This window comes from Engraulis encrasicolus, chromosome 6 (genome assembly GCF_034702125.1).
Source record: "Engraulis encrasicolus isolate BLACKSEA-1 chromosome 6, IST_EnEncr_1.0, whole genome shotgun sequence".
NCBI classification, from domain to species: domain Eukaryota; kingdom Metazoa; phylum Chordata; class Actinopteri; order Clupeiformes; family Engraulidae; genus Engraulis; species Engraulis encrasicolus.
Window position 1 is genome coordinate 3,372,204 of NC_085862.1, and position 19,848 is coordinate 3,392,051.

General features: G+C 42.8%; 2 non-coding genes across 2 annotated transcripts; both read right to left on the bottom strand.

Annotated features, from left to right (window-relative positions):
• On the bottom strand, positions 1-72 carry trnad-guc (transfer RNA aspartic acid (anticodon GUC)). Its single transcript has one exon. It is a non-coding gene; the product is annotated as a tRNA-Asp (tRNA).
• An 827-nt stretch (positions 73-899) lies between these two features.
• Positions 900-972, bottom strand: trnak-cuu (transfer RNA lysine (anticodon CUU)). The gene has a single exon. It is a non-coding gene; the product is annotated as a tRNA-Lys (tRNA).
• Between the last annotated feature and the right edge of the window lie 18,876 nt (positions 973-19,848).

Sequence of the window (19,848 nt, forward strand, 5' to 3'; positions counted from 1 at the left end):
CTCCCCGTCGGGGAATCGAACCCCGGTCTCCCGCGTGACAGGCGGGGATACTCACCACTATACTAACGAGGAGTAAGTATCCTCAGAAAAGGCTACTATTTTAAGTATAAGTATTAAATTTCATAAGCACCACCTAGTATGCAAGAGTGAGATATAATTCAGAGCCGTGCAGTGGCACAATACTATACAAGTCAAGTAACAGGTCTATTTATTGAAATACAATATTATATAGTGAAATAAACGTTCAGACACTTTTTCTTGCACTTTGTACTTGTGCTCTTCCCTTGTGGTTTGTATTTGTGCTTGCAGTTTCTCTTGTCCTCAAAACGTGGTCTAGTTTCAGTAGATCCTCATAAGCAGTATGTTACAGAACAGAACTACTAATTCTTAACTCAATGGGTCTAGAGTCAACAAATATTGACACGGCATACCATGGTTGTTCATAGATATACACAATCATGTTGTTGTTTCATTCGAAAAAGGAAAGAAATTGTAGGCAATTGTAATTGTAGGCTCGCTTTGCATCGGGATCCACAAAAAAATAAATTGTATTTAAATACACTTGGTATGGATTTATTAAAAGCAAAATGTAAAAAAATAAAAATAAAAAAAGGAGGCTACTCGTTCATGTGCAGGGTTGTTTTTTTTCCGGGTGAACTTTTTCAATAATTTATTTTTAGGAGCATATTCATGTAAAATGCTGAAAAGGTATGTATAAGTACATAGGAATCAGCTCAGAAGTTAGCATTCAAGTACTGTGACTGAAAGCTATTCATCAAGGTGAAGAACAAATATTAAAAAGTATTTTAATGATGAACATTGTCAGTTTGTAAAGGCTATCAGTCAGTAATGGCTATTATATGATATTTCTCAACCGTTGACAAATGGAAAAAGTTTTGCGCCCAACGTGGGGCTCGAACCCACGACCCTGAGATTAAGAGTCTCATGCTCTACCGACTGAGCTAGCCGGGCTATGAGTATTACTTTGTGGGAGGGGCTTAGGAATATAGGGGCTGGAAGAAGACCCGTTGACTAATCGCAAACAACTAGCCTTCTTTCCTGAGCTTTAAGATATAATTGGTAGTGTTTGCGGGATTTTGTTTGTGTAGAGGTTGTGACCAAAATTCAGCTTGGGAACATTATATTTAGGCCTATTTAAGACCCCATTAAAAGTCAATAAGGTATTGACTAATGTTCCAAGCAAGAGTCATTGCAATTAATCACTTAAAATCCTCTTTAGTACGTATATACATAGTTTTGGTTGGCGGTGCGCAGCTTGTCTTCGGCACAGATAAGGGGGTGCGTTACGAATGGTTTAGATGATGTCACTCATTCAATTCATGATTGTTACAGGGAGTTATTTGCAAGGGAAAACCCTGAACCTGTAACACGTTCTGAGATAAGAATAACCTAATGGCTAATTATTATCACTGTTTTTATTTTTGCAAACTCTGTCAAGCCTGAATACTATCAGCCCTGTGTCTTTGTAGGAAATAGGCGGGGGAGGGGAGGGGGTCTATTTGGGGCAGCAGGGGTTGGGGGTTTTGGGGGGAGGGACTTCCCACTGAGAACAAACAGAAACAGCACATGGCTGTGTAGTGGGGGATGGTAGTGAATGACATGGAGGTGCCACGAGGTACCTCGGCTGTAAAACTGGTTAAACTGGTTTCCCCTTTTCAGGACTCCCCCAGGCCCGTCAGCCCACCCCCTTCCCCCTCGGTGGCCTACATTAACATGTAGATAGCAGTCAGTGTTGCCAGATGTGTCTGTTCAAATCCTGCCCAAAAGGTTCTCAAAAACTGCCAAAGTGCCCTAAATTCCACCCAATTTCAACAAATTGCATTGAATGGCCAATTCTACCCACAGACGGCCATCCCAAGTAGCCAACATTGACATGTAGATAGCAGTAGGTACAATTATAACAAAACATTACGTGTAGAACTGTGCTCAGAGTGAAACAAATTGGGTATGGGCCTATAAAGTTCAGGGGGGTTAAAATTGAGATTGTCATTGAAATGTGGACTATTTAGCAGGAAACGTCCTTCACCCAATCGGTCTTCAATTTAAACACCTGTTCATGCTACTACCTGTCTCCATCGCCTTCTGATTCTTCTAACCAATTTGGAGGCGCATGTGCCAGCAAAATACGCTTCCATTAGGTATTTCAATTGTGCATATAAGTGGGTTCTGAATGTTAGTAAACACGATGTTATGAGGAGGGGCAAGACACTGGTAGCCAACCACATGCGCTATTTTTTGGACCGACAGCGTTTTGCAACAATCAGAGGTTGAGTTGTGCGCAGTCAGGTAAACAACCTTTGGAACCCATGTATACCCAGTGTCAGTGTTGCCAGCCCAATTGAGCTTTGGCCATTTGGGTTTAAGCTGTTTTGTGCCCATAGAAATCAATACAATATGTTGAAATTAGGCTGAATTTAGCGCGTTTTGGCGGGTTTCGATCAGACAAATCTGGCAACAACCATAGATGAAAAGTCGCTGGAATGATACATTGGCCTGTAGAAAATGTGCCTATAAGCTTACAGTCATAATTCAAAAGGGAAGTGGTAGATCGGCTCAGAGCTAATCTGCAGACAGTCTTGCTTAACCATGGGAAACGCCTCTGACTGAGGCGCATATTTATAATTATGTTGAATTTCTTTTTCACTGAAAAGGCACATTTTAAGAAGTGGCCAGATTCACCAAAAAAGTCGCTAGATGACAACCAAAAAAATGGCTGAATTGGCAACACTTTCCAGCTCCGGAGAACGTCTGGCCATGTGTTTCGGTTTGACTACATCAGGAAAGTTGCCTGGGAGGTGACATTGTGTGGTGTGATGTAGGGAGAACCAGTGTTACAAAATAAAATTCAGCCAAAGTTGCTATTGGCTCATTGAAAAGTTGCTAGATGACGTCATGACATCACACACGACGCACTTTATTCCCAGAAAATGTGCCCACATGCCTTCGTTCACAGTGGGCAGGTAGTGTTAGCTAATCTGCAGCCCTTTAACGCTCCTGACAGCCTTGCAGAGTAACAATGATTTTGACATTGAAAATGCCCTTTAAAAAAAAATAAAAAAAATAAAAATCGCCAGACGCACAAAAAAGTCGCCAGGGCCGTCAAAAAGACGCTAAATCGGCAGAACTGGATGATTCAGACCAGCTGTACCTCTAATGGCTTGGCACTGGTCTGCTAAACCAGCAACCCGGGTCTGAGTGTGGCCCAGGTAATTTGCCCTCTCCCTGTCCAGGGTTGCCAGATGAGGCTGATTTCCAGCCCAAAAAATGCTCAAAACCCGCCCAGAAGCACAAAATCCCCGATTTCTATGGCAAAAATTGGGCGGGTTTTAGTGATAAATGCCATTTTTACCTGCACACGGCCATCCTAAGCAGCCCAATTGGGCGGGAACCAGTCCAATCTGGCAACACTGGTCATTCCCTGTCACCCTCTAAGCTCTTTTGTCACAAAAAAGTCTTAAGTAAATAGAGGGAGATTGCCCATCCTGAAGCCAATGTACTGTGGACTGGCCGGGAGCGTACGTTTCCACGCCCCTAAGACTTTTTTTTTTCATTTTGTAGGCCCATTGGTCCCACATAGCTTTTTTGTTTAAATTTTTAGGCCCATTGGTCCCACGTCACAAAGACTTTTAACATTATTTTTTAAGCCCATTGGTCCCACAGCCCAATGGTCCCCCAGCTTAGGCCTGAGGCCTATATTTTCCACAACTCAATGTTCCCACATGTCTGAGTAAACTAATAACAAAAAAGGTGTAAAGACATTTAACAGTGTGGCCTATACATGCTAACCTTTATATATATATATCATTTCCTCAGGTCAGTGTTTTAGCTTCATTTCCAAAAGTAGAAAAGCACCTGCTACTACTAATAATAACAATAACAATGTCTTTCATAGCTACTCAAATTGGCTTTACACAATAAAGAGTGGCCCATAAAATATTATCACAGTCAGGGGTGGCGCACTTTGAACAGTGTCATTCCTGCCATAAAATAAAATATATTTATAGGATATATGTGTTCTTAAAGTTGAGGAACATTGAAATGTGAATGTGAAGCAGCAGGAATATGCTGTGGGACCAATGGACCTAAAGAATAATGTTAAAAGTCTTTGATGTGAGACCCATGGGCTGTGGGACAAATGGGCCTAAACATGAATTTAAAAGTCTTAGTGATGTGGGACCAATGGGCCTAATTTTAAAAAACACAAAAGTCTTAGCGATGTGGGACCAACGGGCCGTGGGAACATGCAGCTGACCCAGACTGGCCAAGTGATGCCAAGATGTTGAGGTGGAGTAGGCCAGAGCCGTATATAGGCCCAATTCGAAACGGAAGGCAGTGACTCGATGACTCTCCTCCTACATAAACAGGTCACTGATCAGGGGGTCAGCTCTATGTTCCCGCAGCCCATTGATCCCACGGCCCATTGGTCCCACAGCGTATTCTTATAGCTCTATGTTCCCACATTTTTAAGAAATTATTCAATTAAAGGCCCTATGTTCTACAACTCCATGTTCCCACATCTCTGGGTAACCTAAGACAACATGCCTTTGAAACATAGGGCCTAAATTTGGATAAATTCCTAGAAATGTGGGAACATGGATCAGCAGGAATATAATGTGGGACCAATGGGCCTATAAAATAATGTGAAAAATCTTAGTGATGTGGGACCAATGGGCTGTGGGAACATAGACACGCTCCCCTGATCAGATAGGCGAAGTTAGCTGATTAGGCAGCCGTTACGAACGGCACTAACGAGTGCGCCACCTTGCGTGTTTGATGTTGCGGCGATTCTATGGCGGGAGTTACGTTCATCACGTTAGCGCATAGCTTACGCATGCTATTTGAACGGTGAATGATCGTCAGACGGCGGAATCGTAAAATAGGCTATAAATAGATCTAGCGACAGCATATTTAGATACTACAATGTTGACTTATCCATTCGATTTTCAATATTTACATACATAAGTGTCAGAATAAAGAGTATGATAAGGTAGTAGCTTGGGTAGTAGCCATGTTTGTTTTTCAGGTTTCCGGTTGAGAGGGAGGTGGCGCACAGCATGTTGGGTACCAAGGCAGCGAAGTCAGCATCTGATGTATCCTCGAAATATCCTCGTTACGCCGACAAATGCAGTCAACTGCCGAGAGAGGAAATAAAGCAATTTTTCGTTTCGATTCACACTTCATGACTCGATGTCCAGTTAGCTCACTGGAGGGACAGCTGCCTTCCCTGTTTCGAATTGAGCCATAGAGAGAGTCTGGCCAACTATGGATTCGAACGTTCGAGCTATCCCGCTATTTTTATTGGTTCTGGGCTGGTCACATGTTTTATGGACGCCATTTTTGTTCCCCACGCTCCCATTAATGAGCATTATCAGATATAAAATATAACGCTTCACTATAATATTATAACATTATTATTATGACAAACTGATGTGCATATGGCTGTAGTGCAGGGCCGGGTCAGGAGAAACAAACAGCATCGTTTAACTCGTGACATAAACGGAGGATTTGGGACATGCATGGATATAAACTCCCTTTTATGGAATATAAAGGTCAGAATTAATAACCGGAAAACAGGAGATTTCTCCGTGTTGTGTGTGAGGTAGGCCTAAATGTATTTTTTTTCCCCCTTCGACTTTTGTTAACAATTACTTTTGAAGTTAGGTTTCTGTCTTGAAATTAGCTTGTCAAATCTTAATTGCCACCTGTAAATGTTATAGGCCTACTGTGAAAACTTTGCCCACCAAGTTATTATTTCTGTCGCGCTAATAAGGTCCTTTCTCCCTGCGATTTAAACTCACATCCAGTTTCATACTATGAATAGGCTATCCGACACGACCTACGAGCATCCAGACTCATCCTACAGTTCTACTGTCTGCAATCACGATTATGCACTGCTGAGCACATCGTAATTTTTAAACTATTAAATCTCGACACAACGTGAAACTTTGGCACAAGTGTCCCTGTACATGAACTTGACCATCGTTGTGAATATTATTTCTGCACATTACTTAAATATCGACTTTGACGTTGGCTGTAGGCTACCTAGGCAACAACAACTTGGAAGTAAGGCTTGAATGCACTGCTGAGCGCATCAAAACTATGCCGACTAAAGATGTGTCGTACATGAACGAGCCGGTTCTTTTGAACGGCTCCCAGAAGTGAACGATGGGAACCGGATCACAGCTGGGGGAGCCACTTAATCGCTTTTTCGTTCATTTTTCATTAATTTTAAGCATGTGACCTTGCCATGAGTACTCAAATTCGGGGGGAAAACACAATCGTCTGCCTTAAAGAGTGGCAGAAATGGACTTTAGAAGCATGAGGATAATCAGTTGTAGTTTGGACAAAATTACCTAGAGGTGGAGTGAAAATTTTACACTCTAAACACTGAATAAATAACTAAAAAAGAGCCAGTTTTTTGAACGGCTCTTTGAAAGGAACGAGCCACTATGATCAGAATCCCGGTAAACAAAACCCTCTTTTAAGCAAACCCCTTCTATACGAACAAACTTGTTAACGTTTGTTTTCATATGATGGGATCTTGATAATACTACAACCCAAGTTTGATGGTCTATGATGCCTTATTTGTATTTTAGATCCAGCGATTTTGACGGTATGCTGCCCATAGGATTACACTGTAGAATCCTCGCTGTGGGGAACGAAAATGGCGTCCATGATTCGAGTTGGCCAGACTCTCTCTATAAACGGCTCTGGAGTAGGCTGGTCAACTGTTTACAGCTGTTTTTGAGATCCCTTTGGGCGGGATCACACACACAGGGATTAAAGTAAAAAAAAATCCTGAGCCTGAACTTTTTGGTGCGTCCACGCGACCCTATTCGATACACGGTGAAACGAGAATTTCATTGCTTTTTAAGCTTAGTATTTACACTTATGTTTGTCTTATTTATCTTATTCTGATGTGGGTGCCATGTCAGGGTCAAAATGACTTTTGCAACTCGAATAGGGCCTACCAAGGAGACCAAAAGGGTGTAGCGATAATCATTATTACATAGTTGTATACTTATTATGCATAATATTGTAGTTACATAGGCCATTTCATAACAAAAGCATGAGAAAAGTATGTGTAGCAGAATATGACCAACAAAGATTGAAATACCATGACATGTTAGATACATAACAGAGGTAAAAGCATAATCTTTGGTTACTTAGGCCTAAGTGTTTAATCCTGCCTTTTAAAAAAAGAAAATGCACATGCCTGGACATGGCTGAATAATAATGCAAAATACCTTTAGTTTTAACGAATTACAAATGCAAATCAACTTAATTCATTAATGTCATTTTGGTGGCTACTATGGACTAGATGTTGTCTGTGTCTGTAGATAGATGGGTTCTAGGTGTCTCAGCTGTACAGTCAGTCTGAATAGAGCCTTGGATAGAGCTAGCTCTAGGTCAGAATTTGTAGTGCCTGCCCTGTAAATATTTTGGCTACTCTCCCATTGGGCTATTCTCAGAAAAAAGACAGCCTTGCTTCATCATCAAGCTCAAGTTGTTCTGTCCATCACCATATAGCAGTATTATTTTTAGCCTCCAATCAATGACTAGAATTCCACTGAAAACTAAAGCCCATTAACAGATTGTTAAAAGCCATCAACAAGCCATTAGGCCTATGTGACATTATTTAACGATCTCACAATCATCATGAAAACGGCAACTTGAGATGAATGTAGACTAAAAACGTGCCAATGACAGGAATTATACACCCAACAACCAAACCTGTATTATACTACAGCTAGTGGGATGAAACTTGCTGCTGTCTGCATGCAGACTGCCATCTTGCTAGGCGCTATTTGAGTCACTTTTAAGTTGAACATAGCGCCAATGTCAATACTTTTGCATTGTTTTTTCCATCGGAGATAATGTCAGTTAATATGTGGTAATAGGTGTGTTTATAAGTAACCCGACTCCTCTTAGCTAAAACATTAGCATAAAAGTTCGGTAGAGCGCGCTAACAAAACTCAGTGTGGCATCTGCAACATGCTGAAGTGAAACTAAGCTTTTTAACTAATAACAAATTATTATCTTACGGTTGGTGTTCTCACAAGTAGTTGTAGACTGAAGCACATCTTCCTACAACCTCTTCCAACAACCCCAGAAAGTAATCTGGTGATTGATGCATGAATCACGCTATCCAGCCATTATTTTGAATGGAACTACCGGTAGCATAATGCACAGGCAGTGGTTTGACATTAGGAGATGAGACACAGATAAACGGTCCGCTCCACACTCCGGGAGATGCTGTGACAGCTTTGTGTTAAGTTCTAAGTTGGGTTCAGAAATTATGAAAAGACACAGAGGGATCGAACGTCTGTGGAAAAAAACAGAACCTTGTGTGTTGTGGAGAGCTAAGCTTAATTATTAGCACTGAGCAGATACGCTCTATCAACACTGTATGCTTATCGACATTCTGTAGGCTATGTCCATTTATGTTTTTGACGACAGCGGCATCACCAATCCATAGCATGCAGTTTAGTAATCTTAACACATATTTCTGCTCATAGAGCAATAAACGGTGCAAGGTGCCTTGCCATGTAGAGCGAGTTGTTGACACTGCTCTGTGACCGCGGCATGAGAACGGTGAGTCGGTGACTGCTCGTAGACCGCCGCCGGCTCTGTGGTGGTCCGACTCGAGCGAGATACTGAAGTAGCACGCTTTCCTAAGACCTGCCCCCTTCTTCTTCTGATTGGTTAACAATGTTAGTTTTAGTGAGCTCCTTTGCTACCATTGGCTGACAAACGCAGGAGGGATTACGGTTGTCTTTTTATTTATTTATTTACCGTCAATTTATTTCCAAGTATTTAAAAAACAAATTAACCCACGGGCAATCGCTAAAAGCCGGAAATCCGGTATATGCCGGAGAACTTTAATCCCTGCACACATCTGGCAACACTGTGAGACAGGACAGTGAGTGGAGAGAGAGAGAGCGAACGGCCGACAAAGGAGCCAGGACACATAGCAGTCGAACGCCCTTTGCGCCACAGTAGGACCGTCTATCGACCTTACAGACAGGGTTGCCAGATGAGGCTGATGATTTTCAGCCCAAAACTGTTCAAAACCCGCCTAGAAGCACAAAATTCCACCCAATTCTATTGATTTCTATGGCAAAAATTGGGCGGGTATTTCTGCTAAATGCCATTTTTACCCGAACACGGCCATTCGGGAAACAGCCCAATCTGGCAATACTGTTTACAGACAGTCAAATAGTGACTTCCAGTCATTTTCTCCAGATGGGACCAGTCCTCCGCCATTTTTACCCGAACACAGCCATCCTAAGCAGCCCAATTGGGCGGGAAACAGCCCAATCTGGCAACACTGCTTACAGACAGTCAAATAGTGACTTCCAGTCATTTTCTCCAGATGGGACTAGACCCTCCTAGGTTTGCCACGTGGTTGACTGGTGTCCAACAAAGTGGGTGGAGAAACTGTATTTGCATTGCTCTTGGCCTGACTACACGCAACCCCAAAGGTGTTCTGTCACTAGGACAGAGTGGCCTTGCTAGCAGGGTTGCCAGATGAGGCGTCTTACACACCAGGGCGGTAAAGCGTTGCGGAACGGCCGCGTTTTTTACCGGCGTAAGTGAAAATATATTGAAACATATCTGTCCTTACACACCAACCGGCGGTAGTGGAGCGTCAGTGGCGCGGGAGCCGGCTCCATTCCGTGCTGCGCTGCATTTCGAAAATAGAACTTGAGTGTATTTTTTACGCCGGCAACCGGTGGTGTCTCATTCAAATTAATGGCAAAGTATTGGCAGCAGACGCCGACACTATGTGCAATCGAGATGTCGTCAACGCATGCATTGCGACAGCAATGCACCCTGGATGAAAATGCTGCACGATGGTTAGATTTCCTGTCAAACTTCGAAATTTCGTTGATGTTGCGTTGACGAGGTGACATGTCACATGGTGTCAAACTATCGCGGGATGACTGCGGCTGCAGTCAGATCTTGCAACCTCTGCAGTTGCTCATCCCCTTCAACGCTCGTCTGCGGACTACCTCCGAGGTCACACGCCCATGAACTGGTTGGTCAACAACTCACTCACGTGTGTATATGGGTCTTGTCTCACACCTCTACACAAGTTTGCGCAGGTCCCCACTTAAGCTCCTCCTCACTGCCTGTCCCCCCACTCCTTACACGTGGTGTGTTAGTAGAGCAAACCGGTGTGAGCTCATCGTCTCGTTCATATTTGTGGCCGACTGTAAATGCGCTGTATTTAATAACACCCACATCGTGACAACAAGTTCTCGCTCACGCCCTTCGTCAATGTTGATCGACAGCAACAAGGTCCTATGGGGCTATTGTCAGTGTGAAAGGCAGAGAAAAACACGCCGTCCGAAACTAAGCTGAAAGACGGCGTTCGTGCCGCGACCGTTCCGCTCCGCCCTGAGTCTGATTATTTCCAGTCCAAAAAATGCTCAAAACCCGACTGGTATTGATTTCTATGGGGAAAATTGGGATGGTTTTCCTGTTAAATGCCATTTTAACCCGCACACGGCCATCCTAAGCAGCCCAATCTGGCAACACTGCTGGCTCATGTTCTCTGCACTATTGCCAAAAAATAAATCACCGAAAGTCGCTAGATGACATCATAACGTTACGTAAGATGTCACAGCATCACACCAAACGTTGAAAATGTGCTTACATGGCATGGATTTTTTTCACAGAAAAGGTGCGTTTAAAAGTCGCTTAAGTCACTAGATGAGGTTTTAATTGGCTCTCTGTGAAGTTGCTAGATAACATCACAACGTTACATATGACGCCACTAAAAAATAAATAAAGTAAATACTTAATACGAATCTTACAGTACTGGTATTCCCATCAAACCATGCAGATTAGATGGGGCCAACCTTTCTCTAGCCAGTTCTTGGTTACCAATGGCGTCAGGCAAGGTGGTATTCTTTCCCCTTTTCTTTTTAATCTTTACATGGATTATCTATCCAGGAAATTAAACGAATGTAAGACTGGGTGTATGGCTGGGGATAAGGTCATTAATCATCTATTGTATGCTGATGACTTGGTTGTCCTGTCTCCCTATAGTGCTGGTCTTCAGCAACTGCTCAGAGTCTGCTCGGAGTATGGTATAGAGTGTGACATAAAATATAACTCTAAAAAGAGTGTTGTAATGCTTTTTAGGACTAAGGAGAAGAAAAAGTTACATTTTCCTTCTTTTTATCTAAATGACAGTGAGCTGACAACTGTAACCAAAGCTAAATACTTAGGTCACATTCTTAGGAGTGACCTATGTGATGATGATGATATTCAGCTCCAGTGTTGCAAACTTTATGCTCAGGCAAATATGCTGGCACGGAAATTCTATATGTGTACTAAGGAAGTAAAAATATCTCTGTTCAGGACTTACTGTACACCACTGTACACAGCTCATCTTTGGTGTAGCTACAGTAGAGCAAAAATTAATAAGATTAAGGTGGCATACAATGATACTCTTAGAATCTTGCTTAAGGCTCCCAGGTGGGAAAGTGCAAGTACTCTGTCTCTGTAAATGTGCCCACATTTCAGGCTATTCTTAGGAATCTCATGTATAAATTTATGTGTAGATTGACTTCATCAAGAAATGGTATTATACTGTGTTTGTCCAATGTAAAGGAAAGTGATACCCAATACAATTCAGACATATGGAAACATTGGAAAAGTCAATTGTACATAGGCCTATAGCCAGTCTGAGTCTTTTTAAAGTAATGTTTGTGTGTGTGTGTGTGGGGGGGGGGGTTATTTTTTAAAATGTTTTGTATGTCTTTTATAATGTATTGTATTGTATCTGGACCTTGAGTCTGTGAATAAAGTTTATTAATAATATATGTATGACGCCACTGTGTCACGCTGATCTCTAGAAAACGTGTCCTTCCAAGTGTTACAGATAGACTTGAATGCCGCATCACAGGAAGCGACATACAAAGGTAAGTCCCATCACATCGGTTGCCTGTCCTGCAGAAGCACATTAGGTCGCTTTGACCTGGAGTACACAGACCTGAGCTGCTGTCAGGTAAGTATTTATTCAATTACTCACCCCCATATCAAAATTTTAGATCAACGTGCAGAAGGTGATGTTCTGCCCTTGGAGAATAAGTGTGTATAAGGCCGAATTCACACCAAGGCGTTGCGGAACGGGAGCGAGACGAAAGTATTACTACTTCGTTTTGGCCAGTGTGTTCTACTGTGCCTTTCACACCGAAAGCGGCGAGCGTGACCAGTCCAGTTCAAAGTTTTGAGCATCGTTTGGACTGGAAATGATCAAACACATCTGGCAACCCTTGTCTGCACCAGAGGGAGAAGCTGCCCTGGCTGTGGACCCGGCGAGGAGGGGGATGCCTCAGATAGGCAGGGGGTGCTGCACGGTTATCCAATATGATCAGTCTATCTTTTATGTATTAAAACAGTTGAAAACTAAGTGTTTAGTGGTCAAAACGGAACCGCTTTGACGTTCACTTCCACGCTTCCCAGCATGTTAAACTCATAATCTTTTGAGACGCTTGTGAGAGTTTGAGCCTGGTCTTGTGAGTGTGTGACTTAAGGCTGTGGGACTACCAAGGCAAGGACTGTAGACTTTGAGAAGTACCCAATGTCACAGTGAGGTGGGCGGAGGGGCGTTCATTCCCCTGATGACCTTGACCCTGCTTTATGGCCAGCAAAAATGGAAGATGCTGACAAAGTAACTGTTGAATTCAATGGCGAAACGAATCCCATTTTCAAAGATAGCAAAAGAGTTGAGCAGAGCATTTATGTAGCCTTTCACTGCAGCTGGAGTCGCCGGCGACCCTATATCAGGGTTGCCGCGGGGTTGTAAAAGGTAGTAAAAGGTAGTAAATGAAATTAGACCAAATTAAGGCTTGTAAAAAGTAGTAAAAAGTAATAAACGTCATCTGACCAGGTAGTATTTTTTTTTACCTCCACAATGTGTATGAAATATGGTTTTTTTTTTTTGATTGACAAACAACAATTGATAAACTAGCGTGAATTTATATGTTACGACTAGGACCTGAATGGACTCATTTGTACCTTGCGCGCATACGTTGAATCAATCAGGGTTGTATTTCTCAAAAGCGTAGGTGTTAGCCAGTAAGCAACATGGCTCAGTACCAATGGGAAATTGCATTGCAAACAAGAGCTAGCTAACATAGTTAGCAACCTTGGTTTGAGAAACGCACCCCGAGTAGCCTTGGCGACCGGCTCCGCTTGCCGCCAATCTACAGAGTTGTTTATATCGCATTTGCAGCCGACACATCGCTACACAGCTGCTACATTATTCTTCTTCTTTTGAGAAGTTTGTATGGCGTTACTTGAGAGATATGGGCAAATGTAAGTTTTCAGACCTCTGGCTGGAGGAAACTTCTTTTAAAGACTGGCTTAGGCCAGTAGTTGGCAACAGCCGAGAGGCGTATTGTAACGTCTGTAAAAAAGTTATAAACATTACGTGGATGGGTGTGAAGGCAGTGAAGTCTCATATGGATTCAAATAGCCACCAGACAAAGATGCGCGGACGAAACTCGCAGCTACCGCTGTCACTGTTTTGCGCCGGGACTAGTGCTACACCGACCTCCACTGCCCCCTCAACCTCCAGCACCGTGACCACATCTACCGCCGCCGGTACCTCAACCTCACCTGCTCCCATCAACAGCATTCCGAATCAACTGCTCTCCACCACCGCCACACTGCAGGCCGAGGTACTGTGGTGTCTAGATTTGGCTTCGAAACACCACTCCTTCAACTCCAATGACGGCATTGCAGAGCTATTTGTCAAGATGTTCCCCGACTCCCAAATTGCCAAATCCTTCGCTTTGGCCAAGGACAAGACCGGCTATATGATAAAATTTGGGATCGCCCCATATTTCAAGAGGCAACTAGTCGAGGCCATAAATCGTGCCGGCCCTTACGTGCTGATGTTTGACGAGAGTTTAAACCAATCGTCCAAAAAAAAACAACTGGACATTCACATTCGGTTTTTGGAGGATGGGTGCGTTCAGTCGCGATATTTTGGCTCACAATTCCTGGGACATGGAAGAGCTGATGATCTGTTGCTGCACATCAAAGTAAGTTTATTTTCCACTAGCCTACTGTTGATTAATGAGATATTGATGATCATTTTATTTATTTAACCTTCTTTTGAATTTCTGTTTTATTCATTCATTCATTTTATTATGTCTCAATATTGCAGAATAAGAGAGTAAAATTCTAAATTATAATAAAGCTAACTTAAATGTTTAATTTGAAGCATAGGCTATATAATATATTACTGTCTTTATATTGAATGTGATTTGTAATATGTTATTTAAACAAACTTTTTTCTCTCTGAATTCACAGGAATGCATTGGCCAACTCAACATGAGGCAGCTCCTCTCAGTTGGGATGGATGGGCCCAATGTAAATTTTAAACTCCTTGATCTCCTTCAAAGGGAGTACGCTGAGCTCAATGGAGGTGCCCAAGTTCTGGTGGTTGGGAGCTGTGGACTCCACACTCTCCACAATGCCATGAAGGCCGGATTTACAGTGTGGCAAATCGAGAAGTTCCTGCGTGCACTCCATTTCCTCTTTCATAACGTGCCTGCCCGGAGAGAGGACTACACCAACACCACTGGATCTGCCTGCTTTCCCCGCTCTTTCTGTGGCCACAGATGGGTCGAAAATGTGCCAGTCGCTGAGAGAGCCCTCGAAGTTTGGCCGATGGTTCAGGCATATGTCAGTGCTGCAGAAGAGAAGAAGGTTCAAAAACCGAACACGGCCTCGTACGACACCATCCTGGCAGCAAGAGAGGATCCACTGCTAGTACCAAAGCTGCAGTTCTTCCTCTCCATTGCAAGAGGTTTCAACCCTTTTCTTCACAAGTATCAGACAGATGAGCCCGTGTTGCCTTTTTTGGCTAAAGATTTAACTGAGCTTCTGTTGGTAAGTATCAATATAGTTTGATGAATTCATATGAATTTAAACCTGTATTGATGAAATGGCTTGGTAACTATCTGATTGTTGCCATCATTAGAGTTTACTTCGGCGATTCATCAAAAGGGAGCTCCTACAGGACCAAACCCCCTTGCAACTCATTAAGTTGGACATCTCTGATGAGAAGAACTGGGTCTCCCTCAGAAGGGTGGACATAGGCTTGGGAGCGGAATCAGCCATCAAGGTAATTTCATTCTTCTTTAATTGTTTGGTGAGATAAATCTGAATTTATGACTGCATAAATCTATAGTAGTAAATGCAATTTGGTCAGTAATAATATTGTCGTCTATAAAGGAACAGTATGTAAGTTTGTGGCCAAAATTGGTACTACAATGCTTTTCAAAATGCTGCAGAGCATGGTATTCCCACCTCTCAGACTAGAGGTTATCAGCTACTGTAGGTTGCCGAAATCAGATGGGTGAAGGGTGGTACAACAGGCCAAAAATAAGTAATACACACACACACAATGCACACATACACAAATATAACTTGAGGGCTGCAACTTCATTTATGTAATGGGAGTAATCTGACTGGATTGCTGTTGTCAGTGATAAAAACAATTTGAAATGATCAGGATTCCTTAATTTCTAGTAGTCAAGTCAAGTTTATTGTCAATTTCTTTACATGCACTGGTCATACAAAGAATTTGAAATTGCGTTTCTTGCTCTCCCATGCAGACATAGACTAATCTAGGTAAGGACATAGACAGTATAGACATAGACAGCACTCATACATGGACATAGACAGTACGGACGTAGACATTGCTCATACAGACATTTAAAGTGCAAGACTGGACAACAGAAGACTTGTAGAGAACATACATTAAGAGGAGGTATTTTGTTGTGCTTTTTCTAAAAGTCCTTTATAGCGTTCTGACATAGTAAAAGTAGCATTTGAAGAAATAAATAATTAAAAAAGGTTTTTATTAAATACACCAGCAGCAGTATGTGTGTGTGTGTGTGTGTGTGTTTGTATGTGTTTTGTGTGCGTGTGTGTGTGTGTGTGTGTGTGTGTGTGTGTGTGTGTGTGTGTGTTTAGTGCAGGTAGAAAGTGCGGTGTGCGTCTGTGTGTGTGTACCTGTGTATGTGTGTGTGTGTGTGTGTGTGTATTTGTGTGACTATGAGTTGTGTGTCAGTGTGTGTATGTTTGGGTTTAGTGCAGAAAGTAATATGTAATAAAGTAATATGTAAAGTAAAGTAATATGTAAATATTATTTTGCATGTATTTCTAACATGCGCTACTGTAATATTAAACAAACATTTCTTTTCAAAGGCAACATTGACATGAATGTTCCTTAATGTTCCTGATTAGGCACTCCAGGGCAAACCAGGAACCAAGATAGGGGAACTCTCTGTGCTCAGCCTGAGAAAAGAGTGTTTGCAGTGTCTGGTTCGGATCATAAAGAAGCTGCAGGAAAGGTCCCCGTTGAAATTCCCCATTGTTAGGCAGATTGCCTCCCTGGATCCCACAAAGATGGCCAAAGATCCTGAGTGGTGCATCGTACAGATGAAGGCATTAGTGCAGACATTCATCCAAGGGCAGCAGTTGGCAGGTGGCATTGCAGTTGGTAAGAGAATATTATATAGGGACAGAAGAAGTCAATAGGTTATTCTACTTGATTTAGGTCATGTGCTAGGAATCTCCATTGGTTCTCTGCCTTTTTTAATTCAAGAGGTATGAAGGTGTCAATGATCAGTTCATAATTTAGATAAGACTGCTGTGCCCCCAGGAGGAGAACCACCGCTTTAGCTACTGCTGTGTATCTGTGATGTACTGTTTGTACTTTGCTGCATGGTTGATGTTACAGTGGACTGGAATCTGTGAATGTACTGACCACATCTTGTACATCAGTGAATTTTCTTATTCTATGTTGCAGGTGATGTCATCATTCAGCAATTCACCTCTTTTGTCTCAGATAGCGTCAGAGATGAGGAATTCGTGTCCTTCCAGCCCCTCAGCCAGCGCCTGGATGTCTTCCTCCATTCGAAACTCCGCACATCCCACCCTGACCTGCTGAGGTTTTGCCAGAGTGCCCTCCTCCTGTCCCATGGGCAGGCATCCGTTGAAAGAGGGTTCTCTGTGAACAAGGAGGTGGAAACATGCAATCTCTACGAAGAGTCACTGGAAGCCCTGAGGTTGATATGTGACCAAGTGAATGCCTGTGGTGGTGTCCTCAAAGTTCCTCTGACCAAGGAGCTCCTGGCCTCTGCTGCATCCTCAAGGTCACAGTACAGGCTTCACCTTGAGAGTGAACGGAAAAAAAAGGAGAGTGCCACTCAGGAGCTTAAGCGGAAATCAGCAGAGAAAGAGCTGGAGGACCTCCGGAGTCAGCGGCAGGTGCTCCAGAGTGTGTGCCAGTCCCTAGAAAGGGACGCTGATATGTATGCAGAGATGGCAGAGGGTAAATCTGGAACCAAGATGGCTGAGCTTGTCACAAAATCCAATTCCCTTCGCCGAAGCCACAAAGGGAAAAAAATAGAGCTTCAGACGTTGGATAAAACTATCGAGGAGAAGGCCACAAAGCTGAGGCACTTGTGACTGTGCATTGCTGTTGAAATGTTAATGCTTGCTCGTTGTTCCTGTTCTGTGTAGGTTTATTCGCCTTGCCTTGTGTTTGTTCCGGCATGTTCCACTGGCTGACTAAGGATGGTTGCAGTTTAATCTCTCTATGTTCTCTCTCTCACACACTCTCTCTCTCTCTCTCTTGCTCTCTCTCTCTCTCGCTCTCTCTCTCTCTCTCTCTCTCTCTCACACTCTCTCTCTCTCTCTCTCTCTCTCTCTCTCTCTCTCTCTCTCTCTCTCTCACACTCTCTCTCTCTCTCTCTCTCGCTCTCTCTCTCGTGCTCTCTCTCTCTCACGCTCTCTCTCTCTCTCGCCCTCTCTCTGTTTAGTGTCTAATTTTGAAGTTTAAGTTAAGTTATTCATTTTTAATGAAATATTGTTTTTGCACTATTAAACATAATTTTATTATTAAATTTCTTCCCATTTAACACATTATTATTCGCTCATTATTTCAAGGTCCAATTTATAGCTGCTCAAAAAGTCTGTTATACACACATGCACACTCGCATACACCTACAAAGCCTCTTTCTCTCGCCCTTTGGTTCCATGTTCTGTTTGTCCCTCTTTCTTTCACTCTTTATTTGGTGAGTTGTGTCCAGTGTTGAAATTGTGAGGAAATATTTCAATAATTAATTTTGGAAGCATATTTCTTTACTTTACCCCGTCACTTTACTTTACATTATGCTGCTGCAGTTTGACGTCGTGTTGGTAGTAAAAAAATATTGTGGAGGTAGTGAAAAGGTAGTAAAAAGGTAGTAAATACAACTTAAGAATCTCTGTATATTTACTTGCTGAAAATGCTTAGGTACATCATAACAACATTGCTATGACATTACAGAGAGCCATAGTGCTGCGCTAAGGGACATATTATTCCTCACACAACAAACGGGGAAAAAATCGGTAGGGACTGAATTCTCTATAGCAGGATGAAGAAAGCGTTATTTTGCCTTCCATGTTTACTTTTCTCGCATGAAGTAGAGAAAAGGTCAACAAGTGCTCTAAATTCTACAGATGGGATGCAGAATTCCAATGTCAAATCCAAAAAACCACACGAAAGATTTCCAGAATATGAAAGAAGTGTTGCACACAAACATTGCTATTGGAAATGGAAAAACCTGCAACATTCTGTCTTGCATACAGCTGGAATTGATAGTGAACAACAGAAATTGCTGGACACAGAATTGAAGAAAAAAACAACAGAGCACTACTGAAGCAACTGCTGGAAGTGACCCTGTACTTGGCCTTCAGAAATATGCCACTCAGGAGCAGCTCAAACAAGTGATGAGCCAGATGATGGTAATTTCCTTGGCTTACTTGAGGTGTTATTAAGGTTTGACTCTGTCCTAAAGGATCGTGTTGAAAACATCGGACAGCGGTGGCTGCAAGCACATTATCTCTCACCTGGCAGACAAAGCAAGCAGTGTTGCCAGATGTGTCTGACCAAATCCCGCCAAAAAGATTTTCAGAAACCGCCCAAATTTAACAAATTAGATTGACTTTAATGGGCCCAAAACGGCCGGGGAAAAAACACCAAATGGCCAATTTTTCCCATTTTTACTCGCAGACGCTCATCCCAAGTAGTCCAATTGCTGAAAGCAAGCTCATTGAACTTAAAGCACTACACGCCCTTAAGTGATACTGTCCCATTTTTGGAAATAAGCTTATTTTACACCTCCCCTTTAGTTAAACAATAGGGGTTTATAGTTCCCCTATACTCTCAACCGTTCTCTGGGTATGGCACTGCAAATTTTACCTCCAAGCTAGCAGTTAACATTGAGTCCTATGAGACCAGTTAGCCACCAGCTGCACTTCCATACTCAGAGAACGGTAGAAAGTACATGGGAAAGGTAAAACTCAACTATTTAACTGAAGGGGAGGTTTAAATGTAACCGGTGGTTATCCTGAACTTTTATTCTGACGGGGTAACGACGCTCCCCTTTTCCTTCCGGTGGGTAGCGTATATCATTCCGGTGGTAACTAGCTAGCAAAGAGGCTATGTTTTTGATGCTGCAGTGTGTAGCGTGGGGTACACCGCTCTCTGTTTGTGGTTGAGCCACCGTACAGGAAAGCCCTGTCCATCGGCGGCTGGCGTGGGGTCGGCTGCTGTTCTGGGATGGTGTGCTGAGCTGGGCAAACTCAAGTGTCGCTGGTGATGTTCTTCCACTTTGTGTCCTGTGTGGTTGACTGCTTGCATGCCGCTTCGAGAGAACCAGAGGAGGAGTTGGTGCCTTCGACTACACTGATGCAGTGTCACTAGAGAAGGGGGGCATCACTGTTCTTTTCCCAACCTTTTGT